Source organism: Balaenoptera musculus, chromosome 3, assembly GCF_009873245.2.
Source record: "Balaenoptera musculus isolate JJ_BM4_2016_0621 chromosome 3, mBalMus1.pri.v3, whole genome shotgun sequence".
NCBI lineage: Eukaryota > Metazoa > Chordata > Mammalia > Artiodactyla > Balaenopteridae > Balaenoptera > Balaenoptera musculus.
Window position 1 is genome coordinate 118,140,281 of NC_045787.1, and position 22,769 is coordinate 118,163,049.

A 22,769-nucleotide genomic window follows, 5' to 3' on the forward strand; every position below is an offset into this window, starting at 1 on the left:
ACTGATGTTCAATGGGTACCTTCTAAGCACATGGCAGAGTACGTACAGTATCAACTGCTAAATTCATACACAAGAGATATTGTCTTTGACATGGTATAGTTCATCATTTAAAAGAAGTTATAAAGTAACTGCTCTGAGATGGACAGCTTGTATTAAATTAATATATATGAAATACAAGTATATATATACTTTTTTTTTTTTATATATATATACTTTTAAGTGCAGGATTTTTTGTGGGGCGAGGGGGTCAAAAGAGACTCATAAGTAAGTCTCCATGTATAAAACAGGTAATTTTTATTAGTGATTTTTAGAAAGATTTCTTAAAAATATGCATTATTAATAATTATTTAACAATCTTGTTTGCTGCTTGATGGTATTCTTTCCAGCTTCTTCAACTTGAACCTCTGCCTCCCTGTTCCCTCTGTAGCATAAACTCCACAAAACAAGGAGCTTTCCTATCTTGACTCTATACTCCAGAACCAGAATAGTGCCTGAGACATAATAGGTGCTCAGTAAATGGTTTTCCCCCTCATTCAGTCAACAAATAGAAACTTTCCTTCTCCTTCACTTTTTAATGGGTTCGTTATGGAAAAAAATGAGAAGGTGAGTTGTGAAAAAAGGCATTACACTTTTTCATATAGATGACTGGGTTTTCTGTTGTCCTTGGGGCTGTTTGTTTGGTCTTAGGCCACCTGTGAGCTGAGCAGTGTGCGACATCATTTGTTTTTCAGGTATTCGCTCCGTACCAAGCACTATTCTAGGGAGGAAATGTCCTGTATCTGTGGAACTTGTTTCAGTGGGGAGAGATGGACAGTAATCAACGAATACATATTCTGTCGAGTGGGGATAAATACTACAAAGACAAGTAAAGTAGGGTAAAGGGGTAGTTGGGGAAGGTTTCTGATGGGGGGGCATGCGAGAGCACCTTGCAGGGAGTGTAGGAGCAGACTTGGCTGATGGCTGGAGGGAGAGCAATGTGGGCAGTAGTGGGCGCTTGCCTGGCTTGTGGCGGGGGGAGGGGGCTGGAGCACAGCCAGGGAAAGGTGCAGGCGGTGAGGTGGGAGAGGAAGGCTTGGAGGCTGGTATGGATGTGGACTTTTACTCCTCATGAAACGGGGAGGCCCCCAGATGGTCTAGAACCAAGGGGTGCCCTGACTCGGCTTAGGGTTTCCAAGGTGAAGAGAATGGGTGAAGGGGGTTGGTGAGAGGAGAGTGGCGAGTTAGGAGGCTTTTTAGTAACTCAGGTGAGAGGGAGAGTCTCCTAGACCAGTGGGAGTGGTGAGAAGTGGTCAGGTTCCAGATAAGCTTTGAAGGCAGGGCCAGGTGGATTGGCTGATGGTTTGGAGATGGGGTGTGAGAGAGGGAGCTTTCAGACTGAGCACTTGGCAGAAAACCCTGGTTGTTGAGTGAGATGGAGAAGACTGGGAGATGCAGGTTTGGGAAGAACTCAGGAGTCTATTTGGGGTCGTGTCTTAGGTTTCAGCACCTAAATAGAACCTGTAGGGCCCAGGCCCAGTAGGCAGTGGGTGGAGTCCTAGCTTGACACATTCGCTGGCATGATGACCACTGAGTCTCAGCTAGCCAAGGGCCTAAGAACATGGGCCAAACGTGGGGCCAGTGTCCAGCTACACAGATGCTGAAATGAAGTGGTCTCAGATCTGCAAGTCTGGAGCAATGCTCCTCCATTGTTACCAGAAAAGGGAGTCTCTGATTCCCACCTCTCTGAGTCATCCTCAGGGGGCTGGTTTAGTCTGTTGCCTTCATGTCACTGTTCTCTTCCTTTGTCTCTATGCTCTTACGCTATTTCTTGATCAAGGAACCATAAAGTGACTTGTTTTTAACAAGACAGAAGGCCACAACATGGAGGTTCACTTTTGGGTTTGAACATTTGGCTTTTTACTGCTAACCGGTGGCCCGTAGGCTGGGACACACAAAAGCACCCTAATTGTAATTCCTAGTGAAGAGCTGTCCCGTGTGTGTCTGGGAATCTGCTGTAAGTGACAGGTACGACAGGGGCAGGGATGCTTCAGGTCCCTCGTGGCAGAGACTCCCTGAACCACCGGTCTTTGGTGGCTCTGAAGATGGGTGTCCAATAGGAATGCCCAGAGAGCTGCCACTATCTTCTCTGCAAGAGGAATTAGTCCCTCTTAACCTTGGGCATCTCTGAAGTCCCAAGTCCTTTATGACTGTTAACACTACTATCTGTGGTCCCCAGGGATCCTGTTTAATCAGCTGATGATTTCCTCTTTCCTTGATTCTAAATCTGATGCCCCACGGGCTTTTCCCATAGTATAAATAGTATTCTATTCCAGTGCATATCATCTTATTCACAGGAAATAGTCTCTGAATTACATCACCAACCAGTTCGACTATATTCTGTGGACGTTTATTGTGGAAGTTTCATGGGAGTGACATCGTTTCTGTCCCCAAGAGTTAGTATATCCCATTCATGCTCAAGATTATAGAGCTGGGTTCAGAGATGGGAGAAACAGGTGAGTGAAACTCCAGCACATTTTGCTGTCCTTTCATTCTTAAAATATTAGCAAAACATTTTTTCTAAGCTTATAAAGGTAGGTATATGGCAAAGCACGGTACTTTTCCTTACCTATGCCATTCAGTGATATGATATTTATCTTTGAAAAGTAGGTTAGGGGGCAAGCGAAGGTAGGTTAGATCAGGTTGGAGAAACCACTAACCATCTCCCAGGATCTACTCTTCCCTTCTCCTGTGGTAATAACATAGACACCCCTGTTTTAAGATGTGCGTATAGCTACTTGGCATTAAGACGACATTTCCCAGCTTCCCTTGCAGCTAAGTAGGCCATAGGAATGAGTTCTGGCCAATGTGAGTAGGTAAAAGTGCCTGGTGGCAGCTTCCAGAAATCCCACTTAGGAGGCATTATGTGTACATGCTTTGCCTCTTCTTCTTCACGTCTTCCTCCATCCTGCTCCCTGAAATATAGAAGCTGCCATCTTGCCCCATGAGGTTGAAGCCATGCACGATGAAGCAGCAAGAGAAAAGGCGTAGCCCACTGTGCCCTGTCTTTGAGACCTTTGTTTCAATTTAAAAATTTTAACTAATTAATTAATTTTTAACTAGTTAATTTTTTAACTAAGACCTTTGTTTCAATTTTAAATTTTTAACTAATTAGTTTAACTAAGCCCCTACTTGGCTTGTGGGATCTCAGTTCCCCGACCAGGGATTGAACCTGGGCCATGGCAGTGAAAGCTCTGCAGTGAAAGCCCAGAATCCTAACCACTAGGCCGCCAGGAAACTCCCCTGAGGCCTTTTATATGAGGGAAAAAAGGACTTTTATCATATTTAAGGTGCTGTTACTTGAGATTTTCTGGTCCTCACAGCTGAGCCTAATCCCAACTCATTCAACCATATCTAATCTTTCCTTGAACTAGAGAGCTCAGGGCGCAGTGTCATTCTCAGCTGAGGAGAACAATGTACCCGTTCCTGCCAAGTCACCAATCTTTAGTCTCCCCAAGATACTGCGTTATACCTTTAAGATCATTCTTCATAAGAGCCTCATGTAATGTGCATCACTTACTACCCGAGAACCAAAAAGTGAAAATAATGGTGTCATACCTAATGCGATTTGAGCTCATGTCCCCTCAGCCACAGGAACTTGTCCATCCCACACCATTGTCCTCCGCTTTTGTGTTTCTGTCACTTGGTCTCTAGATATAGATGAATCAAGCCAACAGAGTCTCTAAAGGCAGGTGAGAGGGGCGCCCACCACTCCTAGAGACTGGTTTTTTATGATCACAGAAATAACACACGTAAAAAAGTCAAAACCATCCATGAGAAAATGTGCCCCATACCCCCAGTCCCACTACCTCAAAGCCACAAAAGCTTTGGGGACACCCTTATAGAACTTTTCCATATGTATAGAGCCCTTCTTTTTTTAAAAAAAGTGAATATATACATAAATGTATATATGTATAACATAAATGGGAACATATGACATACACCATAGTATACTTTGTTTTTTAAATTAAATAATAATTATAAACATCCTTCCAAATCAGCATCTACACATTGACTTCTGTCTGATGCATAGTATCCCATTGTACAGTAGGTGTCCCATAATTAATTTAAGCAGTCTCCTGTTAATGGCCATTTCTTCCAGAGTTTTTGCCATGATAAACGTTGGTGAACAGTTTCACTTGTATGTATATCTTTGTGCATATGGACCAATATATCAGTAGGAGTAAATCATAGACTTGGAGTTGCTAGGTGAATTGGTATGTTAAATATGTAAGCAGTGCCCTCTGCATTTATACTCCCACCAACAGGATCAAGCTTTTTAAACTCAGGTTCCCCTCAGGAGCCACAACTTAACATTCAGTTTATTTCCTATTCACTTACTACTTTTTTAATTTGGGTTTCTGTTCAAGGCAGACATCTGCCTTGTCAAAAGACAGATGAGAAGCAGGTGAGTGATCTGCTTCAGTTTAATACTGTGTATCATTTAAAGGGGATTATGAGCAAAAAAGTCCCACCTTATTGCTGAGAATATGCTAGCAGTGTTTCCTGTTTAAGGTCTGGGCCTCGTGAGCTGAAGGGCTTTGGGGAGAAAGGATCAGGGGTGCAACTAGGAATACAGAGGCCAGCCTTCTGGATCCCAGACTCCAGAGAAGTTATTCCACCACAAAGACAAAAGGGACTTTGAATATCGTTGGAAATAGAAAGATACCTTATATAAGGGCTGGGAGAAGGTCCAAATTTAGGGTTTATTCAATATCCCATGATCTCTAACCACCTAACCCCTACATTTAACACTTCCTTTCTTTTCTCAGGACCTTTTATTTATTTTATTTAAAAAAATTTTTTTTAAATTAAATTTAATTAAAAAAATTTTTTGGCTGCGTTGGGTCTTCGTTGCTGTGCGCGGGCTTTCTCTAGTTGCGGAGAGCGGGGGCTACTCTTTGTTGCGGTGCGCGGGCTTCTCATTGTGGTGGCTTCTCTTGTTGCTGAGCACGGGCTCTAGGCGTGTGGGCTTCAGTAGTTGCAGCATGCAGGCCCTAGAGCGCACGGGTTTCAGTAGTTGTGGCACACAGGCTCAGTAGTTATGATGCATGGGCTTAGTTGCTCCGCGGCATGTGGGATCTTCCCAGACCAGGGCTCGAACCCATGTCCCCTGCATTGGCAGGCAGATTCTTAACCACTGCGCCACCAGGGAAGTCCTTCTCAGGGTCTTTTAAAAAGCCCCCTTAGAGTATGTATTGGTGGTAGAGTGGTGATGGGTTTTTTTAAAATGTTATCCAGAGCCCAGTAAGCTGCTTGGATAAATGCTTGGAACAAAAGGAGAAGCTTTGCGACTGTTTTGCTGATATGTTCGTGCTCCCTAGACTCCTAGCTGTCGTCCGATTTAGAAGAAGAGGTCCTTGTATCAGAGGAGGACACGGGGAGTCAGAGCATTTCACCGCCCCCCCCCCACCCCACACTGGTAAAAGGGCTGCTCAGAAGCCCAAACCCCAGCCTCACTTCAGGGGACAGGCCCTGCCCAGCATTCTTGGCGAGGCTGTCTTAGAAGTAGGTAGCACCCTCTCCTGGGCTAAATCCAAATGTTTTCCGTTTGTCCTGAAGTCATCTAGGATAATAACCGGCATCTCCCTTTCTCTGGCAAGCTCTGCCCCATCACTGCCCCCTCCTGGCCCCTTCTAGTTTTTATTTGAGTGGTGCTCTGGACTGTTTGGAAACCAGTCAACATTGGACATTAGAGATTCCAGGTAAGATTTGTCAGGGAGTAAGAACTTATTTGCGTACTTACTATGGGCAGGATACCAGGGCGGGGTGCGAATGAAAAGAAATAAAAGCTTATAGTTACTATAGATAAGGAATATGAAGAATGAATAATTAAATCACACAAAATACTATTTTAAACAATTATAAGACAACAAAAGCACTGAAGGGACTCTACTTATGGCAGAAATTTTGGAGTGGTGAGGGGATATTTGTTACTTAGCAGTCTCTTTATGAAATGGCAGATGCTAAGGAAGGAGCTGCCCAAAGAAAGGGGGTAAATCCTCACCCCTAAGAAGTAGTCTCTGGAAATAGTTGCATTGGAAGTTCCTTTCACTGAACCAGTTAACATACAACTGCAAATTTTAAGCCTCTGGGAACCCTTTGCCACCTACCACCATTTTCTACCTTCCTTTTTCTTCACTAGCCATTAGTATCTCAATGAAATTTACAGAAAACGAAAAGATTTTAATGGTGCCTTCTCAATTCTGTGTTCTAGTTGCTTTTTCATCCAGACATTTATTCTAATTGGCATGTAGGTTCTGCTTTCTCTAACTCCGTCTGTGTGCTAAAGACCATGGGCATTGTTCATTTTATCTCATAAGTCACGTCTGTTTTGCATGTTCAGTTTTCAGTGCGGCAACACCAACAAACATGGCTGTCGCTTAGTGGATCCTTACCTGAAGCCAGGCACGAATGACGCTACATTCTTTCATTTGATGCTCACAGTTACCCGATGGGATAAGAATTATCTCTATTATCCCTGTTTTTACAGATGAGGAGTTTAAGGTTCACAGACGTTCAGTAACTTGCCCAAGTGGCAGGGATGGGATCTGACCCCGGAAGTCTAGCTCTCGAGGCCTTGTTTTTTATCTATGGTGAATATTGTCCGCCTTAGCGTTTGCAAGTAATTAATAAGTGTGCGACTGAGGAAAGACTCATGTTACCAGGTGTAGTTCATTTCATAAAGATGCGATTTGGGTATGGTGCAGTTGAGCTAGGGAGGAAGTAAAGCATTTCCGTTGGCCTTTTCGCCTGTTTTGTAAGAGAGGAGGCTGCGGGAGCAGGACTGGCTGATCCCAGCACACCCAGCACACACCCTCAGGGTCACACCCAAGACTCAGTGAACGTTTACCACGTCCTGGGAAGCACTCCCGCTCAAACCCGGCATGTTGTTTCATATAATCCTCATGACAGTCTCACTTTACAAGACAGGCTCAGAAAGGTGAAGCACCTTGCCCAGGGTCACACAGCTAGTGATTGGTGGAGTCAGGACACTTGATCGCTGCTCCCCTGAACTCCTCTTAGGTGCCGTGAAGGAGCTTCTAAGAGCCGCACTTTCTCAGCCCATGAGGGAAAGGTCAGACTGTCCACCCCGCGCCCCCGGCCCCTGAACAAATGTCCTGCCACCTCCCAGAGCATCCCCTCTGAAATGGGGGTGGTGGGCAAGAGGCTGGAATCTGCCAGGACTCTGTCAAATGTGTGCGCTGGGAAAAGTTCCTGGTCCTGAGCCTTTGAAGGAATGTGTCTGCTCCAGGCAAACCCAGGACGGACCTAGAAGTATCGTATTGAGGCCCAGGAGAAGACTGCAAATATATTTGGACTCTTAAGTCTGTAAAATGTGTCTTCTCATTGTCTTCAGAAGCAGGAGTGAGTCTTGTACCTAACTCTGCTGGTCGGTCATACCATTGGTACTTAAAAGATATAAGGAAGGGAGAAAGAAATGAATGAATAGATGGACGGATGGATGAATGAATGAATGATGGACAAGGAGAAGGCAGCACCTGTGTTTGGGTAGAAGTCTGCTTAGGAATCTCTTTCTACCAGTGGTTCCGGATGCTCTTATGAAAAATACCTGTAACATATGTTTTCAACAACTGGATTTTGAGTGTGAGACTCTGGAGACAGAATACTGGGGTTCAGATCCTTGCTCTGCCACCCCTAGCTAGTTATCTGCGGCGGGTCACGGAGCCTCTCTGGGTCTCAGTATCCCCTGGAGGGTTGTCGTGTGAGTTAATATAGGTGATGCGCCTGGCTCCAGTGAGCATTTGGTAAGTGCCAGGAATGGTCATCGCAGGCCCAGCACGCCAGGCCAGCTGGAGTCAGTGTGGCCACCGTGCTTGACAAGGGCGTCAGGGACTTGCGTCCCTCAGCACGTGAGCGTAACTGCTCAGTCCCAGCTTGAACCTGAACGTAGAGCAACAAACACCTGGCCCCAAATATAATTTCCTCTTGCAGCTCACTGCAGCCGTGAGGAAATCGCAGGGGGAGGGCCGGGGAGCGTGGCACGGTAACCCCATAATTTCCAGAGCCCTTCTCCTAGACTGACACATAATTGTCAGATTGTTTTATGAGAGCAGCTTCCTGCCCCCTTCCTGCCTCGCTTCCAAATGCGCTCATTCCCGAGGAAGCCTCACTTCTCCCTCTCGCCCTTAATCGCTCCTTTCCTGCCCGCCCCAGGGCTGGGCCGATTTCCTAAATCACTCAGAATTGGCTTCCAGCGCTGGCGCCCAGGGTGGGCTGCAGGAGAGGGTGCGTTTGTTCTAAGTGGCTTGTGACCCAGAGGTCAGAGATGCTTCCATTCTGTTTGATGTCTTTCCCAGGGGGCCTTCCTTCACCCACCCCTTCTCCTTCCCTCCCGAGCTGACTTTAATTCTAAGGTCAGGAAGAGATTAAGGAACCAAGTCCTGCTGCTTTTCCTAACCAGTGTGGCACTGGAGACCCAGGTGGGCGAGGGGCCGATGGGTTGGGGGGTAATAGGTGCTGGAGGGCAGGATCCCTGCCTCAGTTCCTCAGCCCTTTAGCCCTTTCCTCACCCACACTCAGGGGGTTTCAGAATATTCCATTTCAAATTGAGCTCTGAAAGATTCATGCAAGAGATTCCTCTCCTTCTGGGCATTTCCCTCTCTCTCCAAAAGCCCACACTTAGGAGGAAGTGATAAGTCCGAACATTTTTAGCTTATTTTTTCCCATTTGAGGAATTTCAGAGGAAGCAACATGGGGCGTTTTGTAGTTTCACTATATTTTTTTTTATTGCTAAAGCAATACACAATCACGGTAGTAATTTCAAAAGAATCATTTCCAGACGTAACCACAGTTCACAGCATTTTGTGTATCCTTCCAGAAATGTTCTCGGCACATACGAGCATACAAATCTATATGTATTTTTAACACAAATGAGAGCAAATTGGACATCTTGTTCTACAACTTGCTATTTTTCACTTAGCATGTTTTGGCTGTTTTTTATTTCAATAAATTCAGATTTACTCATAAAAAAATGCTGTATAGCGTTCCATTGTGTGAATGTACTAACGTATTTAACAGCTTCCTGTTAATGAATATTTAGGTTGTTTTTGCTTTATTACAAACAATGCTACCTATATCTATATTCAAGTTAGAGTAACTTCCACTTAGAGGTGTATTTTTTGGATTAAAGTGTCTGGGAAGTTAACATTTTGACAGATGTCAAATTGTCCTTCAGAAAGGTCATACCAGTTTAAAGTCCAGAATTAATGTATGAGAATGCCTGATTACCTACACTGTCACAAATACCTGTAAAATCAAACTTTTTAACGCTGTCAATCTTAAAAGAAGTGTATTTTATTATTATTTAAATTAATATTTCCTTCAGAGTAGGCATCCAACCTTACTCCCAGATAAATGACCATTGTTTGGTGAACTTCCTGCTCATGTAAATTTGACCATTTTCCTATTATATTATTTATCTGCATCTTAATGAGATGAGAATCTCATTATATATAAAGGAAAATAATCCTTTTCTGTCCCAAGTATTTATCAGTAGTTCCCCTTTGTATCAATTGCCATTTGGTTTTGTTTGTTATTTTTTTCCAGCTAATATGTGAAAAATTATTTTAATGGCAAACTTGTCAATTCTCTCTCTCTCTCTCTCTTTTTTTTTTCTTCTGGACATGCTCAGAAACTGTAACATAAACTATGAGTTTTTAAAAAATCACTCATGTTTTCTGTTTGTTACATTTAAATCTTTAATCCTGCTAAAATTTGAGGGGGAAGAATAAATGATACAATAGAGGGCAACTTTATTTCTCACTCACATAACCAGTTGTTTCATTCTATTCATTAACTAATGCATCTTTTCTTAGCACTTTAAAAAAATGAAACTTCTTAACATAAGAACACTTACCATTCCGTAATGATGTCTTTCCCAATATGTGACGCTCTTTCGAGAAGAAAATAATTTGATCCTTGACTAACTTTAAGGACACTGAGACCCATCTTCACGAAAGAAGCACAAATTAATTGCTAGTATTGGCTAGGTCTTTGTGAAACGAATGAATCCTAAGATGGATTTCCAGACGCTGTGTTTTCCATTCATTGAGTCCAGGAGCCTTCTGTTGCCACTTTGTGTAGTGGCCTATGGGATCACAGAAATGATATCAACAGTATTTGCCCTCAGGAAGTTTATACTCTAATAGGGAAGTAGTGGGTCTTTCATTTTGTGGAGTGTGCCTCCATTCATATGTTTACAACTCATTGAGGGGCCTTCGGTTTCCGGGGCCTTGAAAATGTAAGAAAAGGAGATTTACATTTGTTGAATCCATTCTTTCAGGAAATGAGCTATTGAGTAAGTGAAAGTTGGAACAGAACAGAAAATATTGTAAGTTAGCTGCATTTTAGGAATAGGTACTCTGTGTGTTTTCATTTGCTGTAGAAACAAAGTCCTTTCTGAGGAGAGCCCCCTCAGACTTAGAATTTCAGAGTTGAGGGGTCCAAAGGAGAATAACTATAAATTATTATATCCATTTTACTGAACTCAAGCTCTGTGTCTTACTCATGGCCATGGCTCAGTAACACAGGTTGTAATCCAGCTCTTTCTACTCAAGAGTTGTGATAAATAATATTGTTAGTTGCCTACCCAGTAGCTACCACCACAACCCTTTATGCCTTCATGTGCTGGGAACACTGGTTTTGTACGGGGTGAGAGTGCCAGCCTAAGACAGTCATGCTGTCCTATTTCCTTTCCTAAGTCTCCCTTTTAGAGACCTTTTGCAGCTAGGGGACTGTGTTAGTTCATTCGGGCTGCCATAAAAAACAACACAGACTGGGTGGCGTAAACAACAGAAATTTATTTCTCCCAGCCTGGAGACGAGAAGGCCATGCTCAAGGTGCTGGCAGGATCACTTCCTCCTGAGGCCTCTCCCTGGGCTTGCAGATGGCTGCCTTCTTGCTGTGTCCTTCCTCGTCTTTCCTCTGCGTGCAGCATCCTTGATACACCTCAGTGTGCCAAATCCCCTTGTCTTATAAGAGCACCAGTCAGACTGGATCGGGGCCTACCCTAATGGCCTTATTTTAACTTAATCACCTCTTTAAAGGCCATGTCTGGAGTACAGCCCCATTCTGAGATACTGGGGTTAGGGCTTCAACATATGAATTGAGGGCGGGGGCTGGGGGGTGCTGCATTCAGCCCATAAAAGGGACCAAACCTAGTTGGGCCATTGAGACCTAAAGAGAAATCTACTGGGTGCTACTAGGTTGGATTTTGTTCCCAGATCAGTGGACCCTTGTGAAGAGAAAGCATGGGATGGTGATGTCTGGAGCAGTGGCAGCTATCTTGACATCATGAATTGAAAAATGTAAGCACAAAAAGCCTCTCTCTATGCTGGGTATGATTAAGCAGAAGGATGGAAAGACCTGCAACCTTCCCAAAATTGTTGAGTTGCTGAATGAACTCTGAGATCATCAATTTCTAGACTTCTTGTAAGTGAAGAATAAATGTCCCAACAGGGGTAATGCCATTATTAGGTTTTCTGTTATTTGCAGCTGAAAAGATTCCTAACTAATATGTAACTTCATTATTTCTTCAGTGAACTTTACTGACTCCCAGGGGGAGCATGGCTCAGCTCTCTCATGATAATTTTGAAACATGGGGCTGCTGCTTCTCTCAACAGCCTGCAAGGGCTCATCAGCCAAGAATTCATCTTAAACCCTCCGGAGAGCTTTTACCTTTTCTGTTCATGCCAACTCCCCAGAGAGAGAGTTTTAGGAGTTCACTTTATGCTAAATCTGGCTTTTGTTTATTTATAAAATTACTCCTATAAAGTTCTCAGGGCTACCAGGGTTCTCATATTCAAGGATTTGGTGAACAAATCTGTATTCTCTCTGTGCATGAACTCTTGTTTTTATGGACCTTAAACATACCCCTTCTTATGCTGATGATTAGAACTAGAGGTTGGGTGTTCAGGGAGGGTTTTGATTTCTATTTTAGATCCTTCTTTATAGCTTTACCGTGTTTAAATAATAACGTATTTACCATGTTATTATTTAACGCATGAATACAAATTGTGGTAATTTGGAAGGGGGCAGGAAGGAAACAGAGCCCATCTCTTAATCTTCCTCTTTGTAATGAGAGCCCTAATATTTTTGTGCTTTTATTATATACTATTTTATCTCTTTGAGTTACCATTCAAGGAAGTGTTTCCCCATCTTGTGAAGGAAAGAGATGAAATGGGAGGTGCTGTGGCAATGGCAAGGAAGAAACAGTCTTTGGAGTTATTTTTCTAGGTCTGAATTGTGCCTCTGCCCCCTACCAGTTTTGTGACCTTGGGTTTGTTACCTAACCTCTCTAAGCTTCAGTTCCCTCATTTAGGAACAGGGGAGGAAATTAGGGTTCACATCATAGAGTTGTTGAGAGGGTTCGGTATGTACTCTCGGTCAAGGGCACGGCTCAGTGCCCAGCATATCATGAACACTTGTGAGGCGTCTGCTATTGCTTGCTGCAAGGTTTCCATGCTGTGCCATCATCATGGATTTTACTTTCTCAGAATTGCATTTTTAAAACTTTTTATTTTGCTATAATTTTAGGTTTAAAGAAAAGTTGCGAAGAGGTACAGAGGGTTTTCATATACCCCTCACCCAGTTTCCCCCATGTTTAACATCTTATATTGCCATGGTGCATTTGTCAAAACTGAGAAACTAGGAGACATGGGTACATTACTATTAACTCAACTCCAGAATCCAATCCACATCGCATTCAGTTGTCCTGTCTCCCCAGGCTCCTCTGGTCTTCCAGTGGCTCAGTCTTTCCTTGCTTTTCATGACCTTAACAGTCTCGAGGAGTGAGTCCCGGACATTTGAGCAAAAGTAGAAAAACCCATGCTACTTCCCCCAGCCTGTACCTTTTCTGTTCCAGAGTCTTCTGAGCCCACAGACAAGAGTAGAGGGCACTGTTCAAAGGAGGTGAACTGCATCCTTCTGTTCTGAGGGTGTATGTACATCTGCTTTTAGAGGAGATCCTTTTGGAAGACTCCACTTGCAACAGGGTTCTGTATATTGATGGAGGGCAGAGTGGAGTGTCCCAGGGGAAAGCTTTGATATATTTGTGGTCAGTTTGGTAATTGTAAGTCTTGCTTCTCATTTCTTTTTTTTTTTTTTTTGGCTATGCCACGCAGCCTGTGGGATCTTAGTTCCCTGACCAGGGATTGAACCCGGGCCCTCGGCAGTGAGAGCACAGAGTCCTAACCACTGGACCACCAGGGAACTCCCATGTCTTGCTTCCCGTTTCTGTTGAGAACTGGGTGACATCAGAAGCTCTCTCTCTCTACCCTCACCCTGATCCCTTCCCCTTGGCCCCATTGGATAGCCCTACAGCTACCCCTTCAAGCTTTAGGTGTCCAAGGGACAAAATTCATCTATAAAGGAAAGAGAAAGTCTCCAGTTGAGCAGATCCACAGCCGTGCACACTAATACCTTCTGGGGCTTAGTAATTTTCCATTCATGGTCATGTTCAGACAATCCCGAGGGTCATCTGAGGCTGATTAAGTCCAGATTTACGTTCTTCTCCAGCAAATGGCTGTGCTTCAAAAGTTTGTTTATTTAACATAAAGTGCAATGGAAAAAAGTTTTAGGTCCTAGAGTACAGGAGTTCGTGTGACTTCATGCCTCTTTTTCTAGGGTAGAATAAACAAAACAGGAGAATGGCAAAGTCTATAGGGTTTTTCCTCCGTCCTCATGGATGGCTAGTTTTTTGTTTATAATACTGTGGGGCAAAACTCCTGTGTTAGAAGAAAAAAGGAAGGTTGTTTTCTCTTGAATGGAGTTGTTTGCATTCATATTCCTGGAAGCTGATTATTTTGGAAAACCTAACTCCTTCCTTATCATTTTTTAGTTAACTTTATTCTTTCTACTTCAATTTGGGAAATTAATCTCATTGCCCGTGTATGTTCGATATCTTGGGAGGGAGGTTGGACTTGGTGGAACTGAATTATTTAAAACTGTTCCTTATGCAGATGTGTGTGTCTGTGTGCTTGCATGTGGCTCAACTGTCCTCCTTAGGGGTGTGTCATAGCCTGTGGGCTTGATAGGTCCCAGAAAAGCTTTTCAGCTAGCCAAACCCAGAACCCAGAGTGAGGGGATATCCCTGGGGTCAGGCAGTCCTTCCCAAAGGGAATTTCAGAGATCCTAAAATAAAAAAAAAAAATTTAACAGGTTTATTGAGATATAATTTACATACCTTAAATTCACTTTTTTAAAAATTGAGGTTTAATTGACATTAGTTTCAGGTATATGGCATAAATACTCAATATTTGTATACATCAAGTAATGGTCACCACAAGATGTCTAGTGAACATCCGCTACCCGGAGATCTTTTAAAGAGTCTTTGAGCCAAGAGATGCCACTTTGAGATGGAGCAGGTATCAAGATAGAGGGCACAGGGAAGGCAGGCTTGGGGAGATCAGAGTCAGAGGAACAGAGAGATGACATGTAAATGACAAATGGTCATAATGGTATTTGAGAGAGACATAGGTCTTGATATGAAACATCTCAAAGCTCTATACAATTGTCAGTCATCGGGAATAATTTGTAGAAAAAGTTAATCAATATTTGACTAAAGAGTTTTTCTCTTCAGTGTATTAATACATTCAACCTGAAAAAACTCCAAGGGATTATCAGACTCTTGGGTTGTCCTGGAGTTACATGGTATTAAATATTGCTAGAAATAAATGGGTCTTGGGGGGAGTTCGGAATTATTTTTTGTTGTAGTTATATTCACTGTAATGAGATTTGGTCTACCTGGAACCAAAAGTTCCTGCTAATACCGCTTTGTTAAGATTCCCACATCTATCACAGGTTTTAAGTGGCACATAGTGTTGTTTTTTGGAATGCTATGAAAAATTGTCAGGTTCTCATTTCAGAGGTGAGGGACACAGATTGAGAGGCTGGGCATGAAGTCATACAGCACGTGGTTGACAGGCACGATTCCTGGCCGCAGGCCTTTTCATGGACTCTGGGAATCCGTGTTCTGAGCTTCTTTCCTGTTCTGCAAGCTGCTGCCCTTCACAAATAGCACTAGGAGTGGGACTGAGGACTCAGGGGTCCTGGAGGATGAGCCAGTTTGTTCTTGGGATAAAATAGTCCCTGGGCAGGCGAGGTACGCAGAGGTGAGGCCAGGTCCTCGTGTAAAAGTGGTCAGCCTGGAGGTGGGCCTGATGCTGACCATTGTTACCCCTCCCTGCACACGTGCCCCACCCCAAGGTGCCAGGCAAGCGTGTAAAAGAGGCCCCACCCTTTAACTTCCTTCCCTTTGAGACTGTGTCTTATTTTCATGCTGTTTTCTCCAGTCTTTCGTCATGATTCTAACGCCCATCCTGTCAACATGCTATCTTTGGGAGTCTCCGAAAAGGCTCCACTTTTGGAGAGCATGCCAGAGGAGAGCAAGGGTAGCTCTCCATCCTGCCCCTGTCCCCGTGGCTCCTTTCCCTCAATGAGCCTGTTTAATGAGTCAAGAATATTCCATTAACCAAATGGGTGCAGCTGCCAACAGGAGTGATCCAAAGAAAATAAATGAAAACTTGTCTGCTTTGCACTGTTTTGATGGGCAGTCTCTTTTCTCAGTCATGGTTCCTGGGCTGTTTCTTCTCAGGTTGTAGCAGAGTAGAACAAACTCACACTGAAAGGCCTGGCAATGTTTTCATGCGGTGATAATTCACAGCTCCAAATTTACAGGACTCTGCACTGCTCTCTCCTCACTACCTAAGGCACTGCCTGGTAAGAAACTAAACATTGAAGGAGGCACATTAAGTCTTTGGAGCCATTGGCTTGCTGATCCGAACTCTGAATGCAGTTACAACAACAGCAAAGCAATAACAACAGTTACTGTTATTTTATAACGTAATCTATGAGCAGTTCAACAACAAAGCAATAACAACAATTACTGTTATTTTAAAACGTAATCTATGAGCAAAGCTCATTATGAATGCCCTTATATCTCTTCAAATGACAAGTCATTGTCAACTGAGTTTGAAGGAGTGAAGAGCACTCCCATCAGATGACCCACGCCATCTTTCTCCACTTTGGAAAATATGGAGTTCTCTTGGTAGACACTGAAGACTCCAAAGCTGGAATTTTGAAAGAGCTAATGCACATCCTCAAGCTCCAAATTCTCCTGCTTGTTATTATCCCCACTTTTCAGATGAACCTGCTTGTCTTTAGTTAACTAGTGAAGAGAAGCTACGTAGTAAATTGGGTAAGAGTCTGACTTTGTCTCAGACAGGTTTGAGTTCAAGCCCCAGCTCTACCACTCATAGCCTGAGTGATCTTGGGTATGTTCCCTAAGCTCTTTCAGCCTGTACTTCACCTACTCCAAGTCCATCTATGTTATTGCAAATGGCAAAATTTCATTCTCTTTTACGGCTGAGTAGTATTCCATTGTATGTATACGCCACATCTTCTTTATCTGTCACCTGTTGATGGACACTTAGGTTGCTTCCATGGCTTGGCAATTGTAAATAATGCTGCTATGAACATTGGGATGCATGTATCTTTTCAAATTAGTGTTTTTTTTTTTTTTTTTTTGGATATATACCCAGGTGTGGAATTGCTGGGTCATATGGTAGTTCTATTTTTTTAGTTTTTTGAGAATCCTCCATACTGTTTTCCACAGTGGCTGCACCAATTTACATTCCCACCAACAGTGTACAAGGGTTCCCTTTTCCCCACATCTTCGCCAGTATTTGTTTTGTGTGTTCTCTTTGTTAATAGCCGTTCTGACCAGTGCAAGGTGATATTTCATTGTGGTTTTAATTTGCATTTTAAGCATAGTTATTTATTTATTTATTGGCCACATGGTGTGGCATGTGGAATCTTAGTTCCCCGACCAGGGATCAAACCCATGCCCCCTGCAGTGGTTACAGAGTCTTAACCTCCAGGGAAGTCCCCAAGCACAGTTATTTTAAAGTACTTATCAGCTAGCTCTGAAATTGGAATCATCTGTGAATCTGATTCTCTTGTCTGCCTATGATTTTTATCCTTCATTTTATTATTGTGGTGTATCACATTTATTGATTTGCATATGTTGAACCATCCTTGCGTCCTGGGAATAAATCCCACTCTATCTTGGTGTATGATCCTTTTAAGGTACTGTTGAATTCAGTTTGCTAATATTTTGTTGAGAATTTTTGCATTTATGTTCATAAGGGTTGTTGGCCTGTAATTTTCTTTTCTTGTCATGTCGTGATATGGCTTTGGTATTTAGATAGTACTGGCCTTGTAAAATGAATTTGAAAGTATTCCCTCCACATCATTTTTTGGCAAGAGTTTAAGAAAGATTGGTATTAATTAATCTTTAAATGTTTTGTAGAATTCACCACTGAAGCCATCTGGTCCTGGACTTTTCTTTGTTGGGAGTTTTTTTTTTTATTACTGATTCAGTCTCCTTACTGATAATTGTTCTGTTCATATTGTCTGTTTCTTCTTGATTCAGTCTTGGTAGGTTGTATATTTCTAGGAACTTACCCATTTCTTCTAGGTTATCTAATTTGTTGGTATATAATTGTTCATAGTAGTTTTTTATGATCATTAGTATTTCTGTGTTATCAGTTGTGATGTCTCCTTTTATTTCTGATTTTATTTATTTGAATCTTCTCTCCTTTTTTTTTTTTCTTAGTCTAGGTAAAATTTTTTCAATTTTGTTTATCTTTTCAAAAAAAAACAGCTCTTAGTTTCATTGATCTTTTCTATTGTCTTTCTAGTCTCTATTTCATTTATTTCTGTTCTGATCTTTGTTATTTCCTTCCTTTACTAACTTTGGGCTTCATTCATTCTTTTTCTACTGCCATGAGGGGTAAAGTTAGGTCGTTTATTTGGGATCTTTTTTGTTTCTTAGTGTAGGTGTTTTTGCTGTAAACTTCCCTCTTAGAACTGCTTTTGCTGCAGCTCTTAAGTTTTGGTATGTCATGTTACCACTTACATTTGTCTCAAGTTGTTTTTTAATTTCACTTTTCATTTCTTCTTTGACCCATTGGTTGTTCAGAAACATGTTGTTTAGTCATGTTTCTGTGAATTTTCCAGTTTTGCTCTTGTAATTGATTTGTAGTTATATACTATTGTGGTCAGAAAATATGCTTGATATGATTTCAGTCTTCTTAAATTTGTCCAGACTTGTGGCCTAACAAATGATCTGTCCTGGAGAACATTCCATGCATACTTGAGAAGGATGTGTATTCTGCTGCTGTTGGATGGCATGTTCTATATATGTCTACTAGGTCCCTCTGGTCTAACATGTAAGTTAAGTCCAATATTTCCTTATTGATACTCTGTCTGTCGTGATTTATTCATTGTTGAAAGCAAGGTATTGAAGTCCCCTGTTATTATTGTATTGCTGTCTATTTTTCCCTTCAGATCTGTTGATATTTGCTTAATATGTTTAGGTGCTCTGGTATTGGATACATAAATATTCACAATTATTATATCCCCTTGATGAATTGACCCCTTTATCAATATAATGACCTTCTTTGTCTCCTGTTACATTTTTTGTCTTAAAGTCTATTTTTCCCAGTGTAGGTATGGTTACCCCTACGTTCTTTTGGTTTCCATTTGCATTAAATATCTCTTTCCATCCCTTCACTTTCAGTCTATGTGTGTCCTTAAAGATAAGGTGAGTCTCTCATAGGTAGCATATAGTTGGGGTTGTTGTTGTTTTATCCAGTCAGGTGCTCTATGTCTTTTTATTGGAGAATTTAATCAATTTACATTTAAAGTGATTATTGGTAGGCATGGATTTACTGTTACCATTTTGTTCATTATTTTCTGGCTGTTTTGTATTTTGTTTCTTTCCTCCTCTTTTGCTTTTTTCCTCTGTGATCTCATAATATTCTATGTTGGTATGCTTTTATTCCTTTCTTTTTATCTTCTGTGTATTTACTATAGTTTTTTAAATTTTGTAGTCACCATGAGGCTTACATTAAAACATCCTATAACAGTCTATTTTAAGCTGATAACAACTTAACTTCCATCACATGCAAAAGCTCTACATTTTTACACTCCCTACCATATTTTATGTTTCTGATGTCACAATTTATATCTTTTTATATTGTGCATCCATTAACAAATTAGTTTAGTTATAGTTTTTTTTTTTAATATTTATTTATTTATTTATTTATTTTTGGCTGTGTTGGGTCCTCGTTTCTGTGCGAGGGCTTTCTCCAGTTGCGGTGAGCGGGGGCCACTCTTCATCGCGGTTCGCGGGCCTCTCACTGTTGCGGCCTCTCTTGTTGCGGAGCACAGGCTCCAGATGCTCAGGCTCAGTAGTTGTGGCTCACGGGCCCAGATGCTCCGCGGCATGTGGGATCCTCCCAGACCAGGGCTCGAACCCGTATCCCCTGCACTGGCAGGCAGACTCTCAACCACTGCACCACCAGGGAAGCCCAGTTATAGTTATTTTAAGTACTTTAGTCTTTTAACCTTTATACTAGAGTTATAAGTTATTTACCTAGCACCATTACAATTTAGAGTATTCTGAATTTATATATTTACCTTTACCAGTTTGTTTTATACTTTCATATGTTTTCATGTTACTAATTACTGTCCTTTTCTTTCAGCTTGAAGAACTCTGTAACATTTCTTGTCCAGCCAGTCTAGTGGTGATGAACTCCTTCAGTTCTTGTTTGTCCAGGGAACTCTCTCTCCTTCAATTCTGAAGGACAGCTTTGCTGGGTAGTGTATTCTTTTTTTTTTTTTTTCTGGCTGCGCTGGGTCTTCGTTGTTCTGCACGGGCTTTCTCTAGTTGCAGTGAGCAGGGTCTACTCTTTGTTGTGGTGCATGGGCTTCTCATTGCAGTGGCTTCTCTTGTTGTGGAACACGGGCTCTAGGTGCACGGGCTTCAGTAGTTGTGGCACGCGGGCTCAGTAGTTGTGGCATGCAGGCTCAGTAGTTGTGGTGGACGGCTTAGTTGCTCCACAGCATGTGGGATCTTCCCAGGCCAGGGATTGATCCCATGCCCCCTGCGTTGGCAGGCAGATTCTTAACCACTGCACCACCAGGGAAGTCCCAGGTAGAGTATTCTTGATTGGCAGGTTTTTTTCTTTCATCAGTTTGAATACATTGTCCACTCCTTCTGGCCTGAAATGTTTCTCTGCAAAATATGCTGAACAAGGGTTCCCTTGTACATAACAGGTAGCCTTTTTCAAGCTGCTTTTAAGATTCTCTGTCTTTAACATTTGACAATTTGATTATAACATGTCCTATTGTGAATCTCTTTGGATTCTTTTTAGGTATGTTTTGAGCTGTCTGAATCTGGATGTCTGTTTCTTTCTCCAGGTTAGGGAAGTTTTCAGTCGTTATTTCTTTGGATAATCTTTCTGCTGCTCTCTCTCTCTTCTCTTTCTGAGACATCTGTATTATTTATATTTATTCACTTAATAGTACGTCATAAGTCTTTTGAGCTATCTTCACTCTTTTTATTCTTTTTTCTTTTTGTTCTTTTGATAGGGTAGTGGAAATCACCAAATCTTCAAGTTTACTAATCTTTTCTTTTGCTTTAGCTAGTCTGTTGTTGAACCCCTCTATTGAATTTTTCAGTTTAGTTATTGTATTCTTTATCTCTGATTTCTCTTTGGCACTTTTTTATATTTTTAAATTTTTGTTGTTGAAATTCTCACTTTATGCATTGCTCTCCTGACCTTAGTGACCATTTTATGACCAGTATGTGGACCTATCAGATAAATCATTTATCTCCATTTCTTTAAGATTGTTTCTAGAGATTTATCTTGTTCTTTTGTTTGGAACATATTCCCTTATTTCTTTATTTTCCTTGACTCTCTGTGTTGGTTTCTACACATTAGATAAAACAACCATCTCTCTTAGCCTTGACAGACGGGACTTGTGTAGGAGGTGAGCCTAGTCAGTTAGCCCACCTTGAGCTCCTAGTTGCCTCTCAAACCTTTGTGATTGTCCAAGCCATACGACTACATATATATATTTTTTTCAGATTCTTTTCAATCATAGGTTATTACAAGATACAAATGCTATGCTGTACAGTAGGTCTCATTGTTTATCTATTTTATACATAATAATGTGTATTTGTTAATCCCAGATTCCTAATTTATCCCCTATTCCTCCTTTCCCCTTTGGTAACCATAAGTTTGTTTTCTATGTGAGTCTGTTTCTGTTTTATAAATAAGTTCATTTGTATCTTTTTTTTAGATTCTGCATATAAACAATCTTTCTCTGTCTGACTGACTTCACTTAGGATGATAGTCTCTGGGTCCATCCATGTTGCTGCAAATGGCATTATTTCATTCTTTTTATAGCTGAGTAATATTCCATTATATATATATATATATATATATATATATATATATATATATATATATATATATATATATATATATATATATATATATATATATATATACACCACATCTTCTATATCCATTCCTCTGTTGATGGAGACTTTGGTTGCTTCCGTGTCTTGGCTATTGTAAATAGTGCTGCTATGAGCATGGGGGTGCACGTATCTTTTTGAATTAGAGTTTTCATCTTTTCTGGATGTATGCCCAGGAGTGGGATTGCTGGATCATATGGTAGCTCTATTTTTAGTTTTTTTTAAGGAACCTCCAAACTGTTCTCCATAGTCAAGCCACCATCTTTGTTCTTAGTGGTTCCCAGTAGATGAGGATGTGCCAAGATCTGTCAGTGTATGAAAGACATGGGAAATGCCACGTGCCTGTTCAGGTTCCCAGAGGACTACTCATTGCTTCCCCTTTCAGCCACCTATGCAGGCTAATTGGAAGCCTGACATTCAGGCAGCAGCTGGGAAAATCAGGACATTATATGTATAGTCTAGCACCTATCAGGAAGAAACTGGGATCTAGGTATTTTTGTTTACTCCCTCTGTGCTGAGCCAGAGAGAATATTTGGGCACACAAGCACTCCCACAGACTAGAACCACCTCTTTGTTTCATGTGGTCCTGGGGGACTCATGAATGCTGAGCCCCATCAGTTCCCAGAGCGGGGTAATTTGGGAACCTGTCCCTTGGGTAGCAGCCATAATAGTTGGGGTGCTAGAAGTATGGACAAGTTCCTTCCAGGGAGAAGCTGGTGACTTGGTTTTAGTATTGGAGTGAGCCATGGGGAGACAGTAGAGGATGTGCCCACCAGCTCTTCTGGGCTTCCAAGAGGATCCCTGTCAGTTCCCACATGCAGGCTGGTTAGAAGCCAGAACCTCAGAAAGCAGCTGGAGAAGTTTGCAGTCAGATCACTTCCAGGGAGAAACTGAGGGATGGACATTTTTGTCTGATCTCTCTGAGCAGAGCTGGGAGTTGGGGGGTTGGTAATAGCCATGGAGAGTCCTCATGTACCCATTTAACAACTGCTTATTTACTTGCTATAGTTTTGTGGGATTTATGAATGCAAACCCCATTGGCTCTCAGAGCTAGGTGATTTGGGGACCTGTACCTCAGGTGGCAGCCTTAAGAGCTGGGGCACTAGATTTGTGATCCAGATTCTTTGTTCCCCTGGGCAAAGCTTGGAGTTAAGGGTTCCCTCCAAATTGTAAAGTGCTATGCCAGGGGCTGACTTTATGGGGAGAGTGTTTCTCAGCCTTTCCTTCCCATCTTGATGTGGTTTTTTTCTCAGTCACCAGTGTGTAGGAGTTACTCAACTAGTTTTTGGATTTCTCTGAGAGAAGATTGATTTACCTGTTCCTGTATACTCAGTGCATCTATGGGAGGGGGAGTCAGGAGCCTCTTATGTCACCGTTG

At 42.0% G+C, this 22,769-nt stretch overlaps 1 long non-coding RNA gene and 1 other non-coding gene across 2 annotated transcripts in view; one reads left to right on the forward strand and one right to left on the reverse strand.

Annotated features, from left to right (window-relative positions):
- LOC118892914 overlaps window positions 1-22,769 on the forward strand; it is a 197,607-nt gene that overhangs the window by 55,323 nt on the left and 119,515 nt on the right. The gene's annotated exons all lie outside the window — the stretch shown is intronic.
- Window positions 13,197-13,269, reverse strand: TRNAE-CUC. The gene has a single exon. It is a non-coding gene; the product is annotated as a tRNA-Glu (tRNA).